Source organism: Amblyomma mixtum, chromosome 1 (genome assembly GCF_055824585.1).
Source record: "Amblyomma mixtum isolate Tamu chromosome 1, ASM5582458v1, whole genome shotgun sequence".
Classification (NCBI taxonomy): domain Eukaryota; kingdom Metazoa; phylum Arthropoda; class Arachnida; order Ixodida; family Ixodidae; genus Amblyomma; species Amblyomma mixtum.
The window spans coordinates 324,128,880-324,145,338 of NC_143012.1; the positions used below are offsets into that span (position 1 = coordinate 324,128,880).

At 50.0% G+C, this 16,459-nt stretch overlaps 2 pseudogenes; one reads left to right on the forward strand and one right to left on the reverse strand.

Moving 5' to 3' along the window:
• The first annotated feature begins 11,234 nt into the window (after window positions 1-11,234).
• On the forward strand, window positions 11,235-13,286 carry LOC149372768 (uncharacterized; annotated as a pseudogene).
• Window positions 13,287-14,243: 957 nt separating this feature from the next.
• On the reverse strand, window positions 14,244-15,939 carry LOC149372769 (uncharacterized; annotated as a pseudogene).
• Between the last annotated feature and the right edge of the window lie 520 nt (window positions 15,940-16,459).

The following is a 16,459-nucleotide window of genomic DNA, read 5'->3' on the forward strand; positions in this document are numbered from 1 at the left end:
GCGCTGAACTGGGGGCGTTGCTTTAAGATAACGTTAACTGTCGCTATCTGTCTTCCTCGTTAAGTCGGACATAAGTAAAGAAAAAGGGCCAGATACCCGTGAAAGGAGGCCCTCCGCTAATGACGTCGACTGATTTTCATGACGCCGTGCTTAATCCGATAAAGCCGTGGTCAAACCTCTTTCATTTGCCATCCCCTGTGGTGTCCCACTAGTAGGTCCAAGGAAGAGTCACCGCGAACCACGACGTCATGAAGATCGGTCAAGGTCATTGGCTGGGACATCCTGGGCATCTTGGGCAGGGGCTTTGAGAGGCCTCTGCCGCTTCGTTCTTGAGCTGTATCCGACTATCGCGTATGATATAATCCACTTCAGTGAAGAACTTTCCCACAGAACTACCCACATCGAATGTGAGCCATGTATGGTCTTAGCAAGCTTACGCGTTCCTTTTGTAGATGCAGCCGCTGCGGTGGCTATGCGCTGCTCGGCTGCTGACCCGAGAGACGCAGGTTCAATTACGGCCGCGGCGGTCGCATTTCGATGGAAGCGAGATGCTAAAGGCCAGCTGTTGTGTTTCTACCCCCCCCCCCTCTAACTCCCTTTGTGTGTTCCCGTCACGCTTGTCTCCACTTAGGCCATGCCCAGATGATGCAGTGCGTGATTCTGCGAAAGGGGTCTTCTTTCATGCACGCGCTCCCATGCAACCTCATGACAGGTAGAACCGAACACGAGGGACGTATTCGACTCCTGGATTCCTGGTACCACCACTTCTGCCTAACTGCCACCACGTGTTTTCCGGAGTGTGCCTCTGTCAGCGTGACATGTCTCAACGCCAGCTGCCACCTGCGGAGACGAGCATCTGCCAAGCGCCTGCCATTCAACCGGTCCTCGCTCTTTTGTCAACCGCGGGGTGGCGCCGCGGCAGGTGTTCGCCTTTGGGGCATTTCCTTGGAATAAGATGTGGAATCCACCTGGCCGGAAGCGACTAGCCCGTCAACACGCTGTTCTGGACACTTCCAAGTATCCACGGGCCTCAGCGGATGAAGCGAGGTGACGACGCTGTAGGTGTTCGCCCTTGACGTTTCCTCGAAACAAGATACGGAATCCACCTGGCCTGACGGGCCACTTCCGAGTACCCAGGGGCCTCAGCCGAGGAAGACGACGAGGCGGTGAACGACCTTGGAGCACCCGGACGAAGTCCCTACGATTGGTTGAAAAGGGCGGGAAGATCTCGCATCGAGGAGCCATTCTCGGAGCGACTCCCTGAGCGATTCCCTCAACGTTTCCCTGAGACTTCTCAGTTTTTACTTTGTTTGTCATTTTTGTAAATAATCATGTAAATATGTGAATACAGTTTTTCATTCACTTTTCCTACTCCTCGTCTCCGGCCCACTTCCCTTCCTCCTTCGGCACTGCGGCGGTGCTCCTGGACCCGATGCCTGGTGGGACACGCTACTAGCACGGCAAAACATATCACCGCGTACTGTGCGATGTCAGGACCCCAGGTGATAGTAATTATCTGGAGCCATCCCTCACAGCCCGAGTTGCTTTGGGGCGTTAAAACCCATAAACGAAACCTTTCATAGACACCCACAAAACGACGTTTCTATCGATACAGGACCGAGGCCCTTTCCAGCCCAATCTGTGCACAGGAGCAGCGTCAGACTCGTAAAAGGATGCGGCCGGAGCATGGAGGCATTTATTTAACCTGGACAACACGTGCTTGCCATTCACATGAAAGAATGCATAATGTTAGTTCTTTTTACGAGGAAGGGTTAGACACATCAATGTGTACACGGGAACCGCGCCTCGAGGAAAGGGAAGAAGGAGGCAGAGAAAGACGAGCCGTAGAGGGGGGCTTCAAATGTGATTTGATCACCCTAAACCTGAGAAAGTTGCGTATACGCGTTCGGTTCGTAGATTAGGTTTCCTTTGTCATTCGAATCATTGTTGTGAAGTCATTAGATTGCAGAACATTTATTTCGTCAAAAAAGGCAAAATGAAGATGATCCGTGCTAGGTGGCTATCAGTGTACGGCTGACAGCAATTAACCTGAGTAGCCCATTCAAAGGCCGGGGTTTGAACGCCCAGGTCTGAGCTGACCAACACGGCCTCTCGTTGCTCCAGAGTAGGAACTTGTATTAGAGATTCCGTGGTGGCTCCTCTTTACAGTGGTCTTAAGTGGCTATTTCACCACATAGTGTGCATTCTGGCTGGTAATAAGCGGGATAGAATTTTGATAGTAAGTAAGGAGTCATGAAGGATCGCGTCTGGAGTCGCTTCCGGGTGGTCTCCTGCTCCTTACATAAGTTTTGTGTGGAGGGGGGAATAGCCTCCTTTCTATATAAAATGATTAGTAATGTCGTTATATGATGCTAGGCCGTCCTTCGAGAAACTCTCAGTAACTGCCGCGTCCCCTGCTTGTATCGGCTGTCCGCCGCAATGACGAACGGCACAGTTAGGAAACAATGAGTACTGCTTTATTGCGGTCCGTGCTTTTATAGGGCCGTGGGGAGAGAAGGTCAGTGGTTAACAAGAGAGAAGGAAACGTGACACGTATGAGCAGCTTACGATAACTGACAGGCACCAGCACTGATATGGTACACTGCTGGGCTGACGAATACTCGAGCTTTGATGTGTGCTGTTTCGTTACCAGGGTTCACAGAGTGAGCAGGGACCCACGTCAACTTTTTAGTTCTAAGTTGATTGTTTGACTGAATATTGTTACGTGGCGGCCAGCCGAAGAATGAGACGACGTGAACGATGGCTATGAGATGATTTAATGGCCGCTGGCCTAGCGCGGGCGCTCCGTCCTGCGCCACTGCCAGCTTCGTCTTCGTCACACTACCCGGGGCCTCCGAGCGATCGTCCCGATCGGTGACGAACAGACGGCGAAATGGCGATGGTCTTGAGTGAAGGATCGAACAATATGTAGAAGATGGTGCAGTGCTGGCCGCCACGATGAGAAAGATGAGAGAATGAGTCCCGGTCCACGAAGCATCCGCGCCGTAGGGTGCCAGGAGCTGACGGCCGAGGTCTCTGGACGCACCGAACGGCGGGGGCAGGGGGCGGTGTCTTCACGTTTGGGTCTTGGGTCAGTGGGGTCTTGGGTCCGTCGGGTCTTGGGTCCGTCGGGTCTTGGGTCGTCGTGTAGTGTGGTCCGGGCGGGGGACGGGGCTGGGGTGAGCGTCGAGGTCGGTTCAGGGCGGGCGGGCTGGGGCACGGCCGTGCGGCGCTGACCAGGTACTCACGGCCGACGTCTACGGCAGGCCCAGGACGCCGAAGCTCCGTGACCAGGATGGCGATGAAGGGACCCCAGCACCTCACACCAAATGTTACGTGGCGGCCAGCCGAAGAATGAGACGTGGTGAACGATGGCTATGAGATGATTTAATGGCCGCTGGCCTAGCGCGGGCGCTCCGTCCTGCGCCACTGCCAGCTTCGTCTTCGTCACAATATGTCCATTGCTGCCTGAGAAATTCTGTTCCTCGCATAACTGATGGCGTATTTAGAGTCGCTTAGTTTAGTATCATGATAGGCGCCTCTTCGGCAGTTTCTGAGGGTCTCGTTTTAGTAGCGCCGGAGACTCAGTCTGCCTTGCGTGTACACCGCCGCTAGTGCGAACGCTTGTTTCAGTGGGTATTCTGCGGCATTTACATATACCGCTTGTTCATGTTGGTTGTACATTCTGTGTAGAGCTTTTGCCCTAGCTTTTGCTTCTTTCCACGTGGTGAGCAGGATGCACATTCGGTGGCGTGACTAGTACTGCCCGAACGATGCATTTAAGTATTTGTGTCTTGGTATCTAGCGGTGGCAGCTCGATGCCTTGTCCTAGGCGACCAAGTACGGCCCTTCCGGCTTTGATGTGGGGAATCTAGCCTCGTTGCATTGTTTAGCGTGCTTCCTTAAGCTCATCTAGGGTGTTGTATACTCCTAGGCCCAGGAGTCTTTCGGTGGAGCAGTTCGGAGGCCCTAGTGCAATCTTGTATGCGTGTCTAATTACTGCCTCTACTTTGGCTCTTTCAGTGCTGTCTAGTTTTAGGTATGGGAGTGCGGCTATTAGCTATTCTGAGAGGCAGCTTTCTATTAAGCTTCTTACTCTGTCATCTCTTGTTAAGGCTATTGTAGGCCTTCCACATGCGTAATAAGCGGCTTTCTACCGAATCCGTTTCCTCTAAAGCAAAGACCTCTTCAGCATTAGCGCTGGTATCGTCCTTAAAGTTTTTGATTCAATAATATAAGTCTGATATGCCTTGTGGAGCTTTTTTCTCCCTTAGTGTGCGAAATCTATCTCCGTAATGTGAATTGAGCTCCTGCTCTTACTTTTGAGGTGTCTAGTCTCTATCTTTTTTGATATGATATAATGATCACTCCCCAAGTTTGCCCCTGTGTTGTGCCAGGTGATTCTGGGGATGTTTAACCTGGCAGGTGACGGTTAAATTATTGATTGGTCACTCGAGGTTGCTCGGAACAACCTGGATCGCGCAAGTACCACCGGTGGCAGCACCTGCCATCCCAGAGCAGTGGCGCACCGCGCTTAACCGCTGCAACACTGCGCCAAGAGTGGTGCGAGGACTCCCAGAGATCTATGTATGTTAAGTAGAGAAATACAGATTGTGCATATATGGGCATTAACCCATTGGCTGTCACGAAGTTAGCGCGCAGATCAGAAGGCGACGTTGCGCCGGCGGCTGCGTAGAGCCATGCAGACGTATAGAATTGCCGGATGCGTGGCATCGGGCTACATCGCGCGGTAGCGCGCGACGACTGAGTTCACAAAGCTGCCGGGCGGGCGGGCTTACGCCTTTTCTCACGTTAGCAGTCTTTAGTTTCTCTGCCGTCTTTATATTCTGTCTGTAACTCCGCACCATATTATGGCCATAAAAATCGCCGGCTACCAGGAGCGGCGATGTCAGTCCCGCTGCGTTTTTGAATTTTTCAATGCTCCAGTTTTCAGTGCTGGTTCTCCCTTAGGGCTACTGTATATATTTAGTACAAATAAAGATGGTCTACCTCTCTTCTGAGCTAGCAATTAAATTAGAAGGCTGCTGTCCCAATGGTGGGTGATAGTTGTTAGATTTCTCTTGAACAGGATTGCTGTCCTTGGTTTCTCAAGACTGGTCAATCTGAAGGTTTTATATCCCTACATTTTTACTTTGCACAGGATTTCTTGTATCGCAATCACATTCGAAGCGGAGCTATTTTTCATCTTTGTGGCGCTCTGTTGGAGAAGATCTCGTTTTCTGCGAAATCTTCTACTCTTCCACTGCCAGATCTCAATTTCTTTAGTGTTGCCCTCCATGTTGAAGGCTTGCTGAGGCTAAAAGATTACCGCGTGGCGGTATGACGGGCAGTGTTTGAGCTATGACCTGTACCTGCTTGGGAGCGGGTTTTATAATCTGTTATAGGTGATCCTTCTCTCCTTATTGGCGCTTACTGCAGTTTCTTTAGCTTCGAAGCAAAGATGGGATTGTTCCACAATTTTTTGACGATTTGAGTCGTTACTCGGGCTCCGACTTGATCTACAAGTTGTAATCCGGTTCATAATTTGGTCTGATGATTTATCCCCGAATTCTTCCAACTCGTTCCTTGTTACGCAATTAACTCTATTATCTGGGTTTTGATCTTCGGGGGGAGGGGGGCTTTTTTTTTTTCGGCTGGTGGGGCTTCGCTCTCCACTGCCTTGTTGATTGTTATTCGAACTAGTCATTTTGGGTGGTGGTGGAGATTTGTCTCTTGCGGCGAGATCACGCTCTCCGGAGAGGCAGGGGGTGAAAACATTCTCTCTTCGAGAGCTTTAAGTTTGATTTGTATTGAATTTAAGTTAGATTTGAGCTGCCTGTTCTCTCTCTCTCTATGTCCATTACCCTCTTTTTGTCCCTGCCTGAATCTTCAGCAGAGTGAGAGGTGACCTGTGCCTAGCTCGCCTGCTTGTTCGGTCGGCCTCTGGCTGGGCTGTGATCCCAAGGCTCTTTCTTCGGAGGAGGTCATGGGTCCGGGATTGTTGCTGTTTACGTCAGTAAACATCACACATAGCCACTGTTGCTGCTGCATCTTCCTCTTCTTCTCTTGGGAGACATGTTCTATCTTCTAGTGTTGGTCCCGAGCCTTGATCCTGATCTCGACTGATGTGCGTTGTTTTTGCGTTGCCTGCTGTTGGGAGTTGCCGTTAGTGCTACCTTTCGTTTATGGAGGTCGAATAAAATTATGCTTGCACTTTCTGTTGCTGGTGAAGTCAGATTCGTTGCAGATGACGCACTTGTGTTTTGCAGTCGGGATGATTCTTGGCGGGATGCTTCTCCGTGCAGCGGTGACACGAGTCTGTCTTTGGCTTGGGGCTAACGCCTGCGCGATGCCCTGTTGCACGACAGTTATAGCAAGTTCCAATCTTGCTGTAGACTGCGAAGCACGGATATTGTGAATGTGAGAGTGAGTGGGTGGGTGTTGAAGCGACGGCTTCGACGGACGCAGTTATGTTGCTAAACAATAAACTTTGCCGAGTTAGGGTTGACGAAGACCCAAACGGTGTTTGTGTTCGGTACCTGCGCATTGGCGTCCAGCTATTTCACTGCGGCGGCTTAAGCAACTCTTGACACTAATAAACTAACGCAAACAAGATCGCCCCTCGATGAAAACGCTGCTGCACGCAACATGCCACCTCAGCGACAGGCGTAGCCATCGCCTCCTGATGGTAGACTGCTCTGCGCTCTGATACTCGAAAATGATTTCAGTTGTAAATAATCGAACCCTACATATTCTTGAAGCTTGGAAGTTTTAACCAGATGCGTTATCAGCAGTCTTTTTGGAAGATTAGTTACGATCAAATTCTTTAACACTCTAATACTAGCATCATTTCTACACCAGAGCATGCCGAAAAGTCATGAGATGTTAGAAATCACAGAAACGTTCGCAGAGAGAAAATGTTTTATTTTTTTCGCGCACGAACTCATTCAAAGTTCGTGAGACTTACTCCTACTCTTCGGTGCCATGATTTCGGCTGCAGAAGCGGATCGCGTCGAGCACTCACCGGCCAATATCACATACCGCTGCATCTAAAGAGAAAGGATGTCAGCCATTGAATGGTACGGCAAAACAGCGCTGACGGACGGGACGGAAGAAGATGAGACAGACACATGCCCGTCCGTCAGCGCTGTTTTGCCGTACCATTCAACATGAACCAACCAGCCCGACTCAGCCCTCTCCTTGGATGTCAGCCATTACTGACCGTTTTTTTCTGGCTGAATCGTCAGTAAGTACACGAAGAGGACCTCAAAACGTGTTACTATGGCGTGCATGGTCTGAGGCGTCTAAAGGCCCGAGTTACAGACCAGCAAATGACAGCATGTGCGCCACTTGCTAATAGCTCGCCTGAACAGAAACCGTCTAAGGGCCGTTTCACATGCATGCGATTCTCGCCTGCGACGCTGCGAATTCGGTCGGTCTGCGACTGGGGAGGGCCGTCGGTCTAGCCGCAGACGGCCTGCGACCAAGTTCCGTCCGGTTGGAATCCAGTCGCAGCGTCGGTGTGGTCGCTCTGCGACTGACCAATGGGCAGCGCCGAGTCGGCACGTGACGTGACGTCACGCGGGAGCAGCTGCCGCGGCCACGACCGGTCTCCAGGCGCGCGAGCGAGAGCGCACGTGCGTCGAGACCTGCCGCGGCAACAACTCGCACGTGACGTGACGTCACGCGCCGTCTCGGCGTGGGGTCACGTGGGAGCTGTTCCCGCGGCGTAAGCAAAACTGTTTATTCTAATCAAAACATACGAAATATTGCCTTGCATCTAAAAACAAGCTGGTCATTACATCATCAACACATTCCGTGCAGTGTTTCTGTCGGGTTTAATCGTGGGTTGCCTATGCGAACATCGAGCAACCTTGCGTGTCCCTCCGACCGAATTCGCTGGGTACGCGTTGCATGTGAAAGCATTGTGCGAAAATCGCACTGCGGCGTCACCGACTAGGCCGACTATTTTCGTTCTAGTCGCAGCATGTGAAACGGCCCTAACGCCTCCAACGCTGCGTAAACGTTAGAGCATGTCTCTGTCTTCATTGACTCAGATGGAGCTTTTCGGTGCTTGTGCTTATCCAAGTATGCGATGCAGAGTTTTGACACCCAGACGTCTGGAATGGTAGGACTTACAGGTCCTTACTTACTCTGTCGTCCTGAAACCGTCCTCATCCACAGGGTACTTGAAAGAACGTATAAGTTATTCAGTGCGACCTAAAAAGCATAAAAATGGTATCGTAGTCCATGTGTCGTATACACATGCCGTTCCTTTCCCCGCTTTTATCTTGGGAAGCTGCAAGAAGTCTATCATAGCGCTCCGCGCTATGGTATTGGATCGTATAAGTTCACGACGTTCCGTAGTTTGTTTTGAAATGTTATAAAAGAAAATTTGCGAAGGTCTCGCTCAACGCTAAAAGTTTTAAGTGAAGAAACGCAACCCTCGCAGTCAATGGAGTCCGTTGCAGGACTTGACACGCGGTGAATGGGGCATGCTTATTCGACCAGCACGCGATTTTAACTGCAATGCCGCGATGCGAGGTGTGCAGAAGTGCACACAATCACGCAAAAAAAAAAAAAATTGCGAAACATCTCGCGCAGTCGCTGTCACATGACACCTTAGGTCTAAAAACAGTCAGGACTTTTTTATTTATTTTAGGAGGGAGTAGCCCGATGGCGCATGACAGCGCTTCGAGCAGGTGTGGAGCTTTCAGGGGCAGGAGGGAGTCTCAGTTCCCCCTGTGTACTTTCCTTGGTCGACATGACCATAAGTTTGACTATAAACATGACCATAAATGCGCAGAGAGGATGACAGTGCTCAGCTCACAGGAAACTCCAGTCTGACAGCCACATTGACGAACCATACCAGCCTGGTGTCTTAGAGACACGAAGTTGGAAGACATTGGGCGTTGCCCATCGCTCGACCTATACAGCTCGTTCGGATCCTTCGTGTCCCTTGGGAAACAAGCGAAAATGCTACGTCAGTGCGGGTTCAAGAACCGCGCGGTTAGGCGCCATAGGCCCCGCCCCACAAAGCTGCCACGCAGTGTCCGACGACGTGGTGGTGTGGGGGACTATGGAAACCAACCTTGGAGGACACGGACCATGGCGCCCTTTTGTGGAGGCCCAAGCGCGTCTTCGCTGCTGGTGCGGTCGCAGCCTGAATGGACGCGACCGAGTCTCTCGCCGCCGCCTCACGTGCCGCGGAAAAGAGACAGCGAGCACGACGCTCACGGCCAGCTGGCGGTCTCCGACGCGCACGTCGCGTCATGCTCTCATTCTCGGAGCAGCGAGAACATACAGAGTTGCACGCCCAAGTCGAGAGATCGCGCCATTCGCCTTTCGCCAGCCGCCACGCACTGAGCGCGCCACGCTCTTTCTGCCGTGGTCGTCTTTATCATCCCTGCTCAGTATCACTCGGTTTCGATGTTCACGCGTCGGTCGGTCCACGCGCGACGCGTGGTTCTCTTTCTTGCGGCGGAGAAGCTCTTGAATGTTGCGTGACAAAGAACCTGTGCCTCTCTGTTTCTTGTCTCGCCCGAGAGAGGGCGCTCGCGGAGAAAGCGTCCTTTGTGTCACGCTTGCGGCGTCGCAACGACGGCGAGAGCTACCGAAGCTTCTCGACGACGTCTCACTGGCGCTTCTATCTTGCACACATTCATCTCCCGCTTTCTTCGTCTCTGTTCTTGTTTCGTCTCGCTGTTTCGAGTTGCCCTCGGCGATGTCACTTTTTACTGTCCGTGCGCAGTCTTTCATGCCCCTGCGTTTGATGGAAGATCGCGCAAAGCCGCACCGTCATGCAGCGAGGCGTTATGTGGGACGAAACTCTAATCTGTACTCGGATTGGCGTGCCCAGGAATACGTGCGGACGCTGCTGTGGAGGACGTTGCCCCTGTCGTATTTGAGTGGACACCGAGTGCGAGAAAGTGCGGGGTACTTGGTTGGGGCTCACGCATGTTCGCGCATCCTGGAGGGACGCCGAGCGGTCTGTCTCCACGGCAGGGGTTGTACTTAGTTGCCGCACGCGCTCACGCACAAACGATGACAGTAAAGCCGGATGGTTCATAAAGGATTTCCCCCCCCCCCCCCCCATCATTTGCAGAACAATGTTTTCGTGCCGAGCCAATAGACAAAAGCAAGCAAGGTATTTCGCAACATTACTGCCAATGGAACTCGCAGAGCGACAAGTGGTTCCTTGATTCTCGCTTCTATTCACAAGTGTGTGTGAGTCATTCAAAGTAACTTATTTGTGGAGTCAGACAAAGACCTCAGAAGGCGGGTCGCCTGTTCGGCCACTGTACTCTTGCTATCCAGCGCCGCTTAGTGTATAGCAGTGTATAGCCAAGCGCTCCAGTTTGTGAGTGAGGGAGAGAAAACGATATGAGGTCTGGTATATATATATATATATATATATATATATATATATATATATATATATATATATATATATATATATATATATATACAAAAATGGCTCCAAATTACGCCAACATATTTATGAACAAAATTGAATCAGGCTTTCTTTCCTCATATCAGACTAAACCAGCTTTTTACAAACGCTTTCTGGATGACATATTCATAATTTGGACAGAAACCGAGGACGAACTCATCCATTTTATCGCCTCATTCAACAAAATCCATCCCAATATCTCTTTCACACACGCCTACTCAACCAATGAAATTAACTTCCTGGATGTTCTGGTTCGAGTAGAAGGAAGTACATTAATCACTAGTGTCTATAAAAAACCCACAGACAGACAACAGTATCTTCATTTCAACAGCTGCCACCCACGCCACTGCAAAACTTCAATCCCATACTCACAGGCCATCAGATTCAAACGAATTTGCTCACGTTCGGAAGATTTTCACGAAAATGCTAATCGCATGCGGGACACTCTAAACAAACAACATTACCCGCTTCTATAATCAACGATGCCATTAAAAAGGCAGAAACAACTAATATTAATCATGTCATTAAGGAATCTCAGCCAACATCACAGCGCTGTAATCTCATACTAACCTTCACAAATAATCTCCCGAACATTAACAAAATCCTAAAAAAAACACTTCGGTATCATAGAACAGAGTGACCGGCTTTCAAAAATTTTCACAACGGAGGGTGTATGCACGAAAGCCGGCGGCGCGGTGCATTGTGGGTGAGCGGCCATCTTTTAGTACTCCTTAGCAGTCGCTGCCGCCGCTACGACGCGAAGCGTGTATAGCGGGTCACCATGGTTTACTGCGCCGTTGTGGGGTGCTCGAGCCGCACCCAGACCAAGGCCAAGAAGCTCAAGACGAATGAGAAGGACTGTGGGTTTTTCAAGATCCCGAAAGTGCGCAGTCGTGAATGCGAAAAAACAAAGGAGCTGTGCGGAGGCGTCGTGAATGGATCGCGCGCATCAACAGGCGCGGAATAGACGACAACCCGGATAAATACTGGGTTTGTTCGCGGCACTTCTTGTCAGGTACGTGATTCTGCATAACCATTAAAAGAACGTTTCTGGCGTAATGTTGTAGCACCTAGCTAGCCTTTTGATTTTGCCAGTGTTTACAGAAGCTTGGCACTTCTAGCGATCAGCGCTAACAGCGCTCCATGCAACTACGTTTGCCTCTATTTAAATAAAGTATGGTTGGCCTCGGGTATCATGCATACTTCGTTTCAGTGAATGTTGGCGCTTTTTTACTGGTTTGTTTCAGGTCGGCCGTCGGACCTCTTCGACGACTGCAACCCCGACTGGGCCCCATCACAGTGTTTAGGTTATGGGACCATTTCGGCGAACAACGAGCGATATAACCGCCAAAACGCACGCGCGCAACGCCGATCATTTGCTCCCGGTAAGGACAAACCACCGTCCCTTTCCTTTGTCATGATGCTGTGGAAGTAGCATTGCTACAGGTGTCTTTCATCACAGATGCTTCCAAAGGTGCAGACAGCCCTGTACATGAGCTTGATGCAGGAGCTACCAATGGAATTTCCATGGACATGGAAAGCTCTCCACATGTGAATGAGGCTGAGCCTGACAAGAGTGTGGAGCCACGAATTGGTATGTAAAGCTGTTTATTTGGACCAGCCTGACAAGCCTGATTTTTCTGGCTATTTAGTGTCATTTTGTTTTGAGATGATTCTGTTGCAGCCTTCCATTATTATTCATCACTTGGAAAGGCTGCACATGCCACATGGTCAGATATGTGTTATTGTAGGTCAGGAAACTTATTTCCCGCACTTTTTTCTTTTCTTGCAGATGCTGCTAGCCAGACAGATATGGCAACAACAGATGTCGCCGAACTAGAGGACAAACTCTCAACCTGTCAACGACAACTGGATGAATGCCAGGGAGCTCTTCGGTCACAGACTTTCACTGAGGAAGGTCTTGAGGGAAACGACGGGAAGGTTGCCTTCTACACCGGACTTCCTACATTTGTAATGTTGCTTCGTGTATTTGATCTTTTGAAAGGCCACATTTCATACTCTAGGAAGCACTCACTGACCCAGTTCCAAGAAATGGTGTTATTTCTAATGCGAATGCGGCTAGGCTGCCCATTCCAGGATCTTGCCTATCGCTTTGTCATCGCACAGTCGACAGCTTCAAGAATTTTTGAGAGGTGGTTGGATGTATGTTTTGACAGACTTGGACCACTGGTGCGTTGGCCAGAAAAGGAAGAAATCATGAAAACAATGCCAATGGCCTTTGTGGAGAACTTTGGCCTGAAAGTACGCGTGATATTGGACTGCTTTGAAGTGTTCATTGATCGACCAAGCTCGTACCTGCCTCGAGCAGAGACATGGTCGGCATACAAACACAATAATACCGTGAAATTTCTGTTAGGGATATGTCCACAGGGTTCAGTTACGTTTCTGTCACAGGCATTTCGTGGTCGAGCCAGTGACAAAGCCATAACAGAGGAATGTGGGGTACTGAACCTGCTTGAATACGGGGATGTTGTGCTAGCCGACAGGGGTTTCCTGATAGCGGAAAGTGTGGGTTTGTGCCATGCATCACTGGCTATACCTGCTTTCACTAAAGGAAAAAGACAGTTGAGTAGCAGTGACATTGAGCGGACAAGAGAGATAGCAAATGTAAGAATTCACGTGGAGAGAGTGATAGGAATGGTGAGAAACAAGTTCACCATATTGAAAGGGAGCCTTCCTGTTGAAGCCCTGAAAGCAAATGAGCACGGGGAATGCCAAATAGACAAAATTGCTCGTGTTTGTTGTGCCCTTACAAATCTTTGCAACTCTGTAGTGCCATTTGATTAAAGGGTGGCTATGCTCCTGCAGGCTACGTTGCTGTACTGTCTAACCTCAGAAGTCAAAGATGGTCCTGGCAAAGAATGTGCGACTTATATCTGACACAGTTGCCAAAAATAGGTTTCTAAAATCCAAAACAGTCGTCTTTAGTCAGTTTACATGACAAAAATAAGGTGCATGCAGTTTGTCGTAGGTAGAGATCAAACTTGTAAAACCTGGATGGGGAAGTTGCGCACACAGAAACTTCTGTACTCAGGTCTAATGTGTTTTTGACTTAGCTGTGGCAATTCCCTAGAAAGAGGGTATGGGCTAGCATCGCTCGATGTTGCACTGAACTAAAAGTACTGCCAAATACGACCAGTTCATTTGCACGTATTTATTGTAGTAGTAGTTTAATAAATAAAAATAAAAAGGAAGAAAAGGTTTTTGCTTGCCCCAGCATCTGCCATCGGTACTGAAGCACCTGAGCTGGGGCAGCGGAAATAAAGGATAGCAGGCAGAATGGAGAAATGAAATGAAAGAGGTTACGGGACAGGAAAAGAGGATAGGGGGAGAGGTAATATACACAAATACTATATACATAATAAGAAATATGGACAGGATTATTGAGATGCATAATTTGTATATACACATTGCGCTTCCCAAAAGTGAGGCAGGCCTCACTGCTTGCAAAACTGACAAAACCATTGGTCAGCCTTTGGTGCTCTTGTAATACCTATGCACTTAAAATGGAACCACGTAATGGGGCAGTTCGAGCCATCACAGGCAATCATTTTGCCTTTCTCTGGTCCCTTGCATATGCAGTACTCCGTACTGTCAGTGCCTTCAGTCCTCTTCGACAGGTTTTGGGTTTGTGTGGCCTGAGGCATGTCAGCAGTTGAGGCTGCAGCGGACTGATCCAGTTTGTCCTGAGGCATGTTAGCAGTTGAGGCTGCAGCAGACTGACCCAGTGTTGGAGGTCGATTTTCCTCTTGCCTTGTATACCAACGCCCTACCAGCTCAAGCAGAAGCACCTTGCAGAAAAATTTCTCTGCTGTTGCCAATAAAGGTACAACAAAAGAAAAATCCGCCTTCACCCTTTGCACGCTCATTTCATTCTTGTTCCACAACACAAAGTCACAGTAAGTTCTCTGCCACACAAACATCTGGAGCTGAACTTGGTAATGGTACCGGTGATTACTTTTCAGCTGAAGTGCACCATCACATTGGACGACACAGCTGTTTGCATCCCACAGGAGGTCATTTAAGTTCCCATCCCTGACTTTCCAGGGACACTTCACTTCAACTAGGCCCTCACCACAGCATGCACATTCTACCAGCATGTCAGGAGTGGCACCAAGGTAAATGTGGTCTTGTGAAACTAGCAGCCCTGCCTCCTTAAACTGTACTTGCTGGTGAAACTGTGCGGCAGTCAGTTTGTACTCTCCGAGTGCATTTGATTCATTTTGCCGGCCATACCTAAGAGCAGGTGATGATGCCTTGTTTTCATGTGGGTAGCAAATGCGCTTCAGTAAGCTGATTGAAGGCATCTCCAGTCTTGTATGACAGACGTCGTACAATGTTGATGCTGTGATACGGCCAGCCCTGTATGCGAACCACCGAGGACTCATCGACTGTTGCCTAGTCCTTGCCTCTATGCTGCTGACTGCATCATTACTAATCTGCAGCTTGCTGTAAACATCACTGCAGTGTTGTAATAGCTGGTCGTATGACAAGCTCTGTGCACTGCGGGCGTACAGTCGACGCAGGTCTGCACCACTGCAGGCTCTTGCCGCAGGCACATACATGTCACTGTACATAGGATCCGTGGTAGTCACAACTGGCCGATGTCCGGACTTTAAAAGATCGTCGAAGAAGCCGTTCCACTCTTCTTTGGTTGGAGCAGAGGCCCTAGTACGCGCGGTCACACTGGGCGCAGAAACTGAGGTGCCTTCACAGTCAAGCCGACGTTTCTTCAGCGCACTGGACGCGAAATCCATGGCCGCAATGGGCCGCACTTGCACTTTTCGCACGTGGGCTGGAAGCCAGGCATTCGCGCTGTCGGTGCAAGAACGCTCTTGCCGCGCACGCACACCGTACTCTATGAAGAAAAGAACGGCGGCAACATGAGCGCAGGCCTCGCCGTTCCCTGCCATGCAAGTGCAGTGCGCAGCGTTTATGTCGCCGTCGCTCTTGGCCAGCACCCACACTGTAAGCGGAGCCTGGTTGAGGCTCTGCGAGTGGTTTACTTGCGAATAAAAGGCGCAATCAGCACATGTTATTGATGCAAAAGAAGCCGCCTTCTTACCTTTGTTATCATGATTACGGTATCGGCCGACACCACCTTCACAGACGGCTCGTGCACCCAGCCGCTCGTCACAAAATTATGGGCCTCCAGTGCCTTCCGCGACTTCAGTTGTTTACGCGTCGTGAAGCTGGTCCTCAGAACCAAGAATTCGTAGATGTCTGAACCATCCACGCATGGCCACAAGTCAATGTCTTTGACGCAGTCGCTCGCAGGCATCGTGAATGGGTCCATGCCGATCGCTTTTGTCTTGTCCTCGTAACGTTGTCTGTCAACTTCGGATAACGTTGCTGCATAATCTTCAAGAACTGAAGCCATTGTCTTGGCGAACAGGCAACTTGTAGCGCGTCACTGGAGCGGTTATCACATTTATACGCGCACCGTGGCAGCGTGCTGCAGTAGCGGGTGCGGAGACTGCAGCGGGCGTCTGCTAAGGAGTACTAAAAGATGGCCGCTCACCCACAATGCACCGCGCCGCCGGCTTTCGTGCATACACCCTATAGACGACCAAAAAATCTGCAAAACCATGTTGTCCATTCGACAGTCAATAAATCGAGAGCTGTAGGTTGCACACCATGCGGAAAAAGCCGATGCCAAGTCTGCAAACACATGGAAACCACGGCACTGGCTAAAAGCACCCACTCAAATTTCAAGCATTCTATCCAGGAAGACTTAAATTGCGATTACAGCAGCGTGGTTTACATGCTCGAGTGTGGCGACTGTCGAATGCAATACATAGGCCAAACAGACAATTCCTTCCGATTCAGATTTAATAACCACCGCTCACATACCCAATCCCTCCCCAACCTCCCTCTTTCGAAACACCTCCGCGAGAAAGGCCACGCGTTTGACAAACTTAAAGTAACAATACTACAAAGTGGCTTCAAAAACACTCGTGAGCGCGAGCAACGAGAATCCTATTT